This window comes from Schistocerca piceifrons, chromosome 3, assembly GCF_021461385.2.
Source record: "Schistocerca piceifrons isolate TAMUIC-IGC-003096 chromosome 3, iqSchPice1.1, whole genome shotgun sequence".
Taxonomy (NCBI): Eukaryota; Metazoa; Arthropoda; class Insecta; order Orthoptera; family Acrididae; genus Schistocerca; species Schistocerca piceifrons.
The window spans coordinates 150,118,076-150,129,103 of NC_060140.1; the positions used below are offsets into that span (position 1 = coordinate 150,118,076).

General features: G+C 41.7%; 1 pseudogene; it reads left to right on the forward strand.

The window, feature by feature from the left end:
• The first annotated feature begins 6,608 nt into the window (after positions 1-6,608).
• Positions 6,609-6,726, forward strand: LOC124790268 (annotated as a pseudogene).
• Positions 6,727-11,028: the final 4,302 nt, after the last annotated feature.

The window sequence follows — 11,028 nt, forward strand, 5'->3', positions numbered from 1 at the left end:
GTAGTTCGCCTAATAGATGTTTGCCCATCATACGCCTCTTTGCAGCTAGGGTGTCCACTTAATTATTATTTCATTTCTAGCAAAGCTGCATGGTCATCAACGGTAACTGTTCTTTCGGGAACAGATACTACCGTCATGTATAGTTAAAATATGGCTTCCCGGCCATTGACCTTCTTGTGCGAACGCACATGCTATGCCCGAACTCTAACGGGACTTGGTAGATTAATCTGCCACGAGTAATGAGTATGATGGGCAAACATCTATTAGGCGCACTACGAATGTAGTGGTGTGGACATGTTGGGAATGTGGATCTCACGGGGAGCGTGCAAGGGATAAGTCCCTGCAGGCGCATTATCCTCTCTGCCCTCGGTGGCTCAGATGGATAGAGAGTCTGCCATGTAAGCAGGCGATCCCGAGTTCGAGTACCGGTCGGGGCACACTTTATCAACATGTCCCCAATAAAGTACATCAACGCCTGTTTGCAGCTAGGGTGTCCATTTAATTATCATTTCACTTCTGGCAAAGCTGCATGGTCATCAACGGTAACTGTTCTTTCGGGAACAGATACTACCGCCATATATATTCCTACTACAATGTACTGATGAGTGACAGACAAGCCCGAAATTGAAATTTATGTAATTTCAACAAATGACTTAGATGTGGATGTTAGCGTCCTGTAGAAGGTCGACTCGTCGTAGACTTCTTTTTTTTTTTTTTTTTCAGACCAATACGGAAAATCCCTTACCATACGGGGCAAATGGCAGCTTTAGTGAACACTTAAATTAATTGTGACGCCATGTTACGTTGTTGGATGACGTAACCAGACACGGATTCGTACACTCAAAACGTTCCTCAAAGTGTATGTTTACGCTCTTTGGCCATTTGACTGTTGCCAGTTCAAAATGGCTCTGAGCACTATGGGACTCAACATCTGAGGTCATCAGTCCCATAGAACTTAGAACTACTTAAACCTAACTAACCTAAAGATATCACACACATCCATGCCAGAGGCAGGATTCGAACCTGCGACCGTAGCGGTCGTGCGGTTCCAGACTGTAGCGCCTAGAACCGCTCGGTCACAAAGGCCGGCGGTTGCCAGTTGACGTGCGCTTTGACAGTTGATCGCCGTTGATCTGTAGACAGGAGCAGGTAACAAGATGAAGACTGTGGGAATTTGTGAAAGGGTGGCGATCGACGACAGGTGTACCAACACAGTAGCAGCTTAGAGCAGGCTTCGATTAGTACCCGGCGGCCGCGCTGGGACGCCCCGCTGTCTTGTGCGAATTGCAGACGTTGACTGTAAAACTGCAAAATTGCTTAACATAATGTCGACGACCTACATTAACCTACAGTAACAAAAACTCTACGTACTAACGAAATGAACTGACCACCATTTCCAGCATGACAAGGGACTTCCAACACGCTTGTCTAATCAACTATCCCTTTAATCGACGACTGTGTCATTTAATATTGGTGATTGTCACGTCAGGAATTTACGGACAGGTGCAGACTAGTAAAATGTATCGTCATGCGACGACCTTCCTTTTGAAGAGACGCGCAAGACCAACGTATCAGTATTTGGGAGGGCCCCGACTACAGGGGACGCTGTGTGCTGTGGAGCGGCTAGCACACAGAGACCTGGAAGCACTTCAGATGACAAAATCTTATCAGTTTCAGTGCTCTTAAGATATCACGTAAATATGCATCAGAACTGATTAACTCATTGACGAGTGCTTCTCAAGGGTACTGGTAAGGAATGTTATGAACGAAACCAAGCACTGCTTAGGTCCACCACTATGAATTGCTCTGCGGAGGACTTCAGAGAAGTCATAACGCAGAATGACCAAATGGTTTATGGGGGCGCCCTCTGTAAACTGCTAACCCTTAGCTAATCCTTTCACTCCATAAGATTTAAAATGATAAGACGTTAATTGTCATTCTCAAGATTCAGGCTGACAATCAAGTCTGCCGAAGTAGTGTTGTCCAATATTAAAGACGTAATGTTGCAGAAGTTTGAATAATGCCCAGTAACTTATTTGTTTTTCAAAATTTTAAACACGGCTGAAGCAGCAACTGTTGAAAATCTTCGCACTAAATTATAACAGCCAAACAGTTGCAGGATATAGATTTATTGAAATCTTTGAGCACGGTTTCGGTACATCTAAATATACCTTCATCAGAAGCAAAAATACGCCTGAACAGGAAGATACCTTCATTAGCAAAAAAACATAACGCCATAACTGAGATAGAAGAAAGAAAAACAAACACTTATTGCTGTAAGTAACCTTGAAAATTACCAAATTATTACAACCAGAATACTTTTAGTCACTTACTAAAATCACATCCTGCAGTGGAGATACATAAAACAATCGTGCCAAAGGCGGCATCAGTAGTTAAAATATCACCTCCATCTGTACAGCATAATTATGAAGAGAAGGTCGATGCGAACACGGCATAGTATCAGTACTTAGCCTGTGAACTAGCGTGAAGAGGGTGTGGAAGCCCTAGGGCGGACAGTTTCCGAGAGAAGGCACTTGTGGTATGCGCGGGTCACTCGCACACATTAACCAAGGGATACATACTCATGCACAACAAAAGTTTAAAGGTTATGCTAGTTCAAGCCCTCTGTCTTAATAAATAAAACATATCAGAACCATTTAAAACACCTACATACAATAGAAAATATGAAACCAATTTTACTATGTCCTAGTGTCAAGCAGATGAAGCTTGCTCTAAGGACCACATCTAAGGAGAGAGGGCACTAGTGTTATGCGCCAGAGTCTCACGCAACTTAAAGACTGGGATACATACTAGCGAAACCGAACAAATATTGTAGTAAATCGAAACCATCTGTCGTCGTGAATAAAAAACATAACAGTATCATTTAAACCACAAATACACATCAAAAACCGCGAATAACAAACATCAAAATGCTTCTGATATATTTTATTTATTTATTTATTTTTATTGATTTATTTTACCTGGTCACTTTATTTTACCTGAGCAGAACGCCCAAAAACACTAATCCTTTGGGCAGTGACCCGCGTAGCCAGTAGATGTCATTAGGGATTTCTAAGAATATTAACTCTGTAGCATGAAGTGACAGGTTGAGGTGGAATTTCCAGCCACCCCGAGAACAATATTTCGAACATTTCGTTTCACAAGAAGCCTGGAGACAATGTCGGCAACGTTTGCGCCGAATTAGTTATGAAACATCTGGTCCTCCCTAAACCCATTCAGTCTCGGCGTCACGCTTTAACAGATTTTCCGGAATATGAAAGACCAATTTAGCACCCGCTGCATTGCTCGCGTAGACTTTTTATGTAGCTCACAAATTTTAATGTCGTTCACAAACTGAAATACCTTCTAAACTTTTCTCGATAATTAGGGCAAAACAATCATGATCTTTTCCGAATGTACCTCTGACAGAAAAGCGATTATGATTGCTGGTGTCCAATGTTTTCGTTAACCATACCTCTTGCGTTCTTGTGGAGATGTTTTCATAGAATCTTCCATCCTCTAACACATAGTCCTTTATATCTAACCGAGAAAATAAATACCAATTTTCATAGATTTAGCTTCAAATTTTTTCAATATAACAAAATATTTGCTTAAAAATTGTCATTGCCTATTTGACCCCCTCAGGTGTTCTGTTTCTATAAACAGTAAAATTAGTGATTTTTTTAAATTTTTAACAGAGACCAAATACAAATTTTCATAGAGTTAGCTTTGAAAATGCTTTCGTAATGAAATATTTCCATAAAATATTTCGTCCCCTATTTCACTCCCTTAGGAGGTTGAATGTCCACAAACGCTGATACACTTTTCTTTTCCAACTGAGAAGTCAAATACCAATTTCCGTAGATGTAGCTTTAAAAATGCTTCAGTAATCCTTCAATAATGATTTATTTTTAAAAATCTTCATCCACTGTTTTACCCCCTTAGTGATTGAGTTTCTAAAAATTCTGAAACCCATTTTTTTAAATTTCTAACTGAGAAACCAAAACCAGTTTTTGTTGTTCTAGTTTAAAAAATGACTTCACAGCGACATATTTTCAAACTCTTTCATCTCGTACGTTAGCCTCTTAGGAGTGGAATTTCGAAAATCCCATGTCAAATGATGCCTACGGTATGACATCCACACCCTTTGCGAAATTAACAGCGGTTCGGGCTGGGCGATGTGAGTTAGTGAACCAGTCTTGCTCTATTTCACCCAGTTAGGGGTTGAATTTCCAAAAAACGGTGGGACACGCATTGTTTCATTTCTAATGGAGCAGCCAAACACCAGATTTCAAAGATTTAGGTTTAAAAGCACTTTCACAATGAAATATTTTCATAAAATGTTTCATTCCCTATTTCACCCCCTTAGGGTTGAATTCCTAAAATCAAGGAAATGTGTATTTTTTTTAATTTCTAACAGAGAAGCCAAATATAAATTTTCATAGATTTAGCTTGAAAACTGCTTGTACAACTCAACCTTCCCACAAAAACTTACATCCCCTATTTCAGCCCCATATGCGTCCAAACAGAGTGAAACACGTAATTTTTTTTAATTTCTAAGCATGAAGCCAATCTTAAATGTTCATCGTTTCAGCTTTAAAATGCTTCGCAATGAAGTATTAAAACACTTCAGCCCCCATTTCACCCCATGAGGGTTGAACTTCCAAAACACTGAAACATGTTATTTTTTAAATTTCTAACTAAGAAGTCAAATACCAATTTTTATAGATATAGCTTTAAAAGTACTCTAGTAGGTCTTTAATAATGATTTGTTTTAAAAAAAACTGTTACCCACTATTTCTCTCCCAAAGGAGTTAAACACTAACCTCATCCTCCTGTGGTGTCACAATCCCGGTGGCATCTAGCAAGTCCTCGCGCTGTCGCCTACGGACTTTCTCGTAAATAAATCGCGTTCATAGGTGACACGATACTGTAATAACGTCCCAGGTGTTATGAAAATTAATTTTACAGTCTTCGTAACAACTCTCTCCCTGGAAGTTCCCACAACGTCTAAAAGAATAAAAATTAATCAGCGACAACAGTTTTGGTTACAAAGGCCAAACAATATCACACCTGTTAAAGTATTTCATTTTTTAAATCCAAACAGCTCTATGTTTTTACCGTAAAATATGTATCAGATGCCACTATAAACTTTGAGGATGTTCCTACGTTGTTTGAGTGCAAATATGTTAGTATTTATGGCTCTTCCCTCATATTGAAGTAAAAAATGCATTTCACTAAAATCACTTGTAAAGTTCGTTTTTACCTTTCTTCGTAAAGACTACTAAGAATTTTCTTTTGGAAAGTACTCCATCATATTATTGACTACAAAATAATTGTCTCGTACGATAGTTTTAACCTGTGCAGAATGGAAATATTCCAACATTCTTCTCCTCAATCAAAATCTTTATGCAGCTCAAAGTGTGGTGTGTAGGAGATCAGTTTTGCAAATCCTACGTACAGTACATACAAAGTGAGGCAGGCATCTTTCAAAGGTTTCTTTAGCTATTACATAACGTCGTGACAAACTAAGTGAAGCAGGATTCTTTTATACCAGTGATGGAGATGAAATCATGTGTTTCCATTGTGGTGATGGGTTGAAATATTGGAACAAAACAAAGAACACATGGGGTGAACAAGCTGTGCGATTTTCCATGTGACTGTTTTTGCTTCTTGCGAGGGTTAAGGATTTTATGGATGATATTTGTGAGAAAAGAGATATAAAATTACTGCAAATGTTGAATACTAAAACTCCATCAAATCTCCTGAATGCAGTATGAGAACAATGAGTGGCTGTGAAAGTTTCTGACAATGTTCACCTGTGTAAAATCTGCTTCCAGGAATAAATGAGACTGCTATTCTTTCTCAGCCTACATTAAACGTGGACTTACCCTTTTCTCCTGCGCCATGTGTCAGAGACCTGTTTTAGCTGCAGTTATAGCATTTTGTAATAATGCTGCGTTCTTGTCTCCACAGACAAGCGGATACTTCAAAGGCATCTCTGGAATTTGTATCTTGTGAACAACACCCATCCCAGAGGATTTTGCACTGTGTTTGATGTAGCCAATAACTGGTCTTTTTTTCTGGAGAGGACTGACTAATGCTGAAACAGACTCCCTGTCTTTCCACCATCATTATGTATGTGGATGGCCCTGAAGGATGTGAAGAATACCCATCCCAGGGGATTCGCATCTGTTGTAATGTAGCTAACATGATTTTCCGGGAATGACAGGTGAACGCAGACAACGGCATTCCCTGTCTTCCTACCTGCGTTCTGAATGTGGGTGGTCCTGAGGGATACGAGCAATACCTAATGTGTCTGAACCTGCAGGCCTGGGTATTCCACCTGTATAGGCATTCCTATTGCTTCCTGCCAATTTTTCCACCCATGATGTCACAATTTTGGGCACCCTCCGGTGGCGGTAGTATGAACTAGGATAATAGATTGAGCTACTTTTCCCTCCAATTTCCAGGTGGGGGAGGTGAGGAGTATAGAGGAGCCCTGTCTCTAGCAAACTGAATAAATAAAGATTATGAAAACTGGAATTTATAAACACACACTGTGTCCCACCAGATTTTTTATTACACCAATTTTAAACCAGAAAAGTGGCAATGGCCCTGCCGCAGTGGATACACCGGTTCCCGTCAGATCGCCGGAGTTAGGCGCTGTCGGGCGTGGTCGGCACTTGGATGGGTGACCATCTGGGCCGCCATGCGCTGTTGCCATTTTTCGGGGTGCACTGAGCCTTGTGATGCCAATTGAGGAACTACTCGACTCCGGTCAAAGAAAAGCATCATAACCACTGGGAGAGCGGTGTGCTGACCACACCTATCCGCATCCTCAGCTGAGGATGACAAGGTGGTCGGATAGTCCCGATGGGCCACTTGTGGTCTGAAGACGGAGTGCTTAACCCAGAAAATCATGTAATAAAGAAATCTTCGGCCAGAGTAAAACTTATACATTATACCTTATATCCTTTCACACCAACAGCTCAGGACAGATTGAATATTTTTGCCGCCAATTTCCAGGTGGGAGAGGAAGGAGGGGAGGGAACATGGGGAGGGAGAAAATCCATGACTTCTAGTGATGTCATCAGTGTGATATTTCCACATCGACACCAGGGGGCAGGAGGAGGGGTTGGTGGAGGGTCCACCATCCTGAATAAACTAAAAGTGGCCCAGAATCCTTCTTACCCCACTTCAATTAGATAATTTGACAAGTGTGGAATCATACTCATTGAAATCATGTTTTACAGTTTGACTTCGAACGTTTATGTTTTAAAGAGATCTGTTTCTTTAGAAGTGTGAAGAGACTTAACAAATATGTAAATAATACAATAAAATAAAATTTGAAAATAGCAACACCAAAAATAAAACGTGTGAGGTGTTGGTTCTGCAGTTCGGAATACTCCTAAGATGCTACTGACCTGATCCCCAGTGACCTACTGGGAAGGGAAGCCCCCATAAGTACATGCAAATTTACGAGAAACAGTATCGCACAATGGGTGACGTCTTATTAAAAAAAATTACTAGGGGTGGTCCATTTGGGCATGAACTTATGGGTACCACTCTCACATATATGCTAATGCAAGGATTCATCTAACTGGAGGAGAAATCTAGTTGTCACTATAACAGTTTGGTTTATTACCATAAGACATAATAAAAATGATGTACCCTACCTGAGCCGTGGTAAAAACTGCTGTTTTGAAGAGCGCGCCGCAGCGCGTTGTGTGAAGCAGTCGCCCTCCGTTTCTGGCGTAGGCGCCGCTGTGGCACTCGCAGCTTTGGTGTCTCCCTCTGGTGGGAAAGGGGAAAGGTTGCCTGTTCACGTGCATTTAAGGGGCGCTATGAGCTCGCCAGTTGGGGCAGTCTGGGTGAGTCTGGAGTCATTCTGGGGTCAGTCTCTCGTCTCTAGCTTGCTAGTCTGTCTCTCGTCCTAATTTGTGACGCAGTGAGAGAACTCAACGAAGGGTCGCCCGGTCGGGGGCTTAGTTCCTGCATCTGAGCGTTAGGCTGCCAGTCTGCTCGAATTTCTGAGACAACGTTATTGGCGGTTGGCTCGATCGGTTGGTCAGTCGCGCACTGAGACACAACATGATTTGTCCGCCTTGAGTGTCGGCGCATGTGAGGTCGCCACGTGAGTCCAGTGGGCCGCGCCGTATAGCGAGGGGTAGTGGCTTCGCGGCTGACACGAGAGCAACAAGAGTGTTGAATCGGTTTGGCCGGTGCGAGCTGCGACGCCGTGAGACGGGAGATCGGCGCGCCTTCCTGCGTCCGTTGAAGCGGCTGGCAGCGGACGGTTCTGGAGAGCGTTTTGGGGGTGCTGCGCCAGGTCTTCGCCAGAAATCTCAGTTTATTAGAAGTTAAGTGATTGGTGATATGTTGTTTCATTTACTTGTTAAATTCTACTTGTTTTCTTGGTGAGGTCACCAGCCGCTTTGTTTTGCGGTTTTCCCACCATTCTTCTCCGCGGGAAAGTGGTTATTTATGAGTTGGGTAGTCCGTTTTTCCCTTGTGGAGTAGGGGCGGGTTAGAGCAACCTGCGGTTCGGGTTGTGCGGTAATCTCCCTATCAATCTGCCATACGTTTATAGCTGCCCTTGTCATGTTTGTCGGATTCGGTGTGATAACGAATTTATTGCTTGAAGTGTAACGGCCTAATTCCTGAAATATGTTTTTATCTTACCTATCATCTTGAGAGGCGATATATGTGTACTGTAGAGCATGTTTGGCCAACCTTGTATAATTTTATGTAAGATTGCATTTCATGGACTTTTATTTAAATGGTCATTTTAGTATATAAAGTTGCCACCCTTCCACGGTAAGACTTTTCTTAGAAGTTAAAATCAAGTTGCACCTTCGGTGGCAAGTTAATATTTTAATTTTAGTGTTTTGTACCATTTCCATCCCTCCTATGGGGTGCATTGTTTGTGTGTTTGTGTGAATTGTTAAAACTTTTACTTTAAGGTAATCTGGTGTGTTGCAGAGTTGCACCTGTGTAGTCTTTGAGGTTGTTGTGAGCGGTCGTGACTACGGCCGTGTCAAAAGGGAGTGCCAAGGTTCTCAGCCAAAAAGCTCATACAGTCACAAATTTTTTTTCTTTCAGTCTCTGAATAAATTGTAACTTTATATTTAGAGGGTGCCTTCTGCTTATAATTTTAAATCTGTTTCTTAAAAAAAAAAAAGGCTTTTAGGAATAAAATTCCCATTTGTTAAAAGCAATTTAATTTTGATTCCTTCAGTTACTCCCTGGCAACTACTTCCACGCTCATATAGTGTGATTAAATGTGTTAATGTTCCTGATGAATCGCTAGTAAATAAAGTAAATTCTTAAGAAAAAGTTTTGAAAGTAAATTCACGGTTCACTACCCACTGAATCAAGGACACAACACATGGCCAATACGAACTACAGCCTTGTCACAGGTGGGTGGTCACATGAAAACATATATGAAACTGTCTCACTATATGGCCAATGAATTCGAATGTGATTTGAAGAAAGATTCCCGGAAAATCTAGAACGAACACTAATACTTTCGCCAACGGGCATGATGACTAGCTGGCTGTGAATGTTAAATCTGAGCAATGAACCCTTGCTCCAAGTCAGCTGGTTTCACGTCTCCCTCGCCTCGGTGGCTACATCGATAGCACTTGCCTATCACTTCTGAACAGTGCGAGCGTGGAACATGCCTGGAGTAGTGGCTGGAAATTCTGAATCCAGCTCAGCCTGTGTACGTTGCTTTAAGTCAGTCTCTACGAATATCTTATACGGCTCTCAAAGGTGATGCACTTTCTCCATGGCATCCCTGAAGCACGTGCTTCTTCAGTGTCCCTGCTGCATATGTACTCTTCGACCTCTCTGAAGCAAGAGCTTCTGACTTGACGAAGCTCACCTGTTTTTGCCAGCATTAAAATCTCGGCTGGCAGGTGCAACAGACCTTGCGAATTCCGATCAATAATAATTTTATGGACATGTTTATTCATTTTCTATTCTCACAGACTTTGTTACGGTTAACTAATAGCTGCGTGGTGTGTGAAGCAGGTAGAAAATGTCTTCCATTACATGACAGAATTCCAGCCTTGGGCAACCAAAAGAATTGCAGGTATGTATACCTGGGAAATCGCCCCTTTCTACTGAACTAATTTCTGTGAGCCAGCCACAGAACACCTTACCAGAATTTGAACAAACATCCCTACATGGCACAGCAGCGTTCAGTGGCTGGTCCCACGGTCTGAACCTGTATATTTTCACGTGGCCTTCAGAACTTATCTCGCTAAAACAGATTCCTTTTAGCGTCTCTCACAATGCAGTTTTTATGTAATGCAGTCCGACCTCCAGCGCGCTCCTTCTATGTAGAGATGGGAGACTGTATTTCCCTGTCCTGTACCAGCTCGGAGATGGCTTCCAGCACCAACTTTACGACACTCCGGTACTTCCAAGCTAACTTTCCGCGTCGCGAGCCAGCTAGAGAAATCCTTCAAGGCTGCAGAGCAACAGGTCTCCCTCACCGTACTAAAAAGAAAGGAGAAGAAGAAGCAATTAACAGCGCAGTCGTTAGGAGTAGTGAACACCGTCTCGAGTTTTCAGCATTAAGGAATTGACTATACTGGCTACTAAGGTCTGCATATTACATTATAAAAATGGTTTACGTGGCAGTTTGGGCATAAACAGCCACGTAAAACTTACATGTTTGGAAATATTTAAACCAAGCCGTTAGTTGTTGCCCCAACTGGGCATAGTTCTGGTACTGAAGCAGAAAGTTCTGAGTTCTAAGCTTTTGGGTGAATGTGCTCTTAAACATATTTTTTAACCTTTGAGTTTACTAACTATAGTTATCTTGTTGTTGTATAACAAACTCCCGCCTCTCTTTATATTCCTTTCATCTTAAATGCACATATCTGATGACAGCAGTAGCCGAAACATTGTAATAAATAAAGAAATTGTAATGAGGGTTCTACATGGTTTTACTCACAAAATATTCACAATGATCGCTGACTCACATAGGAAATTCACTTCCTATACTAACGAACT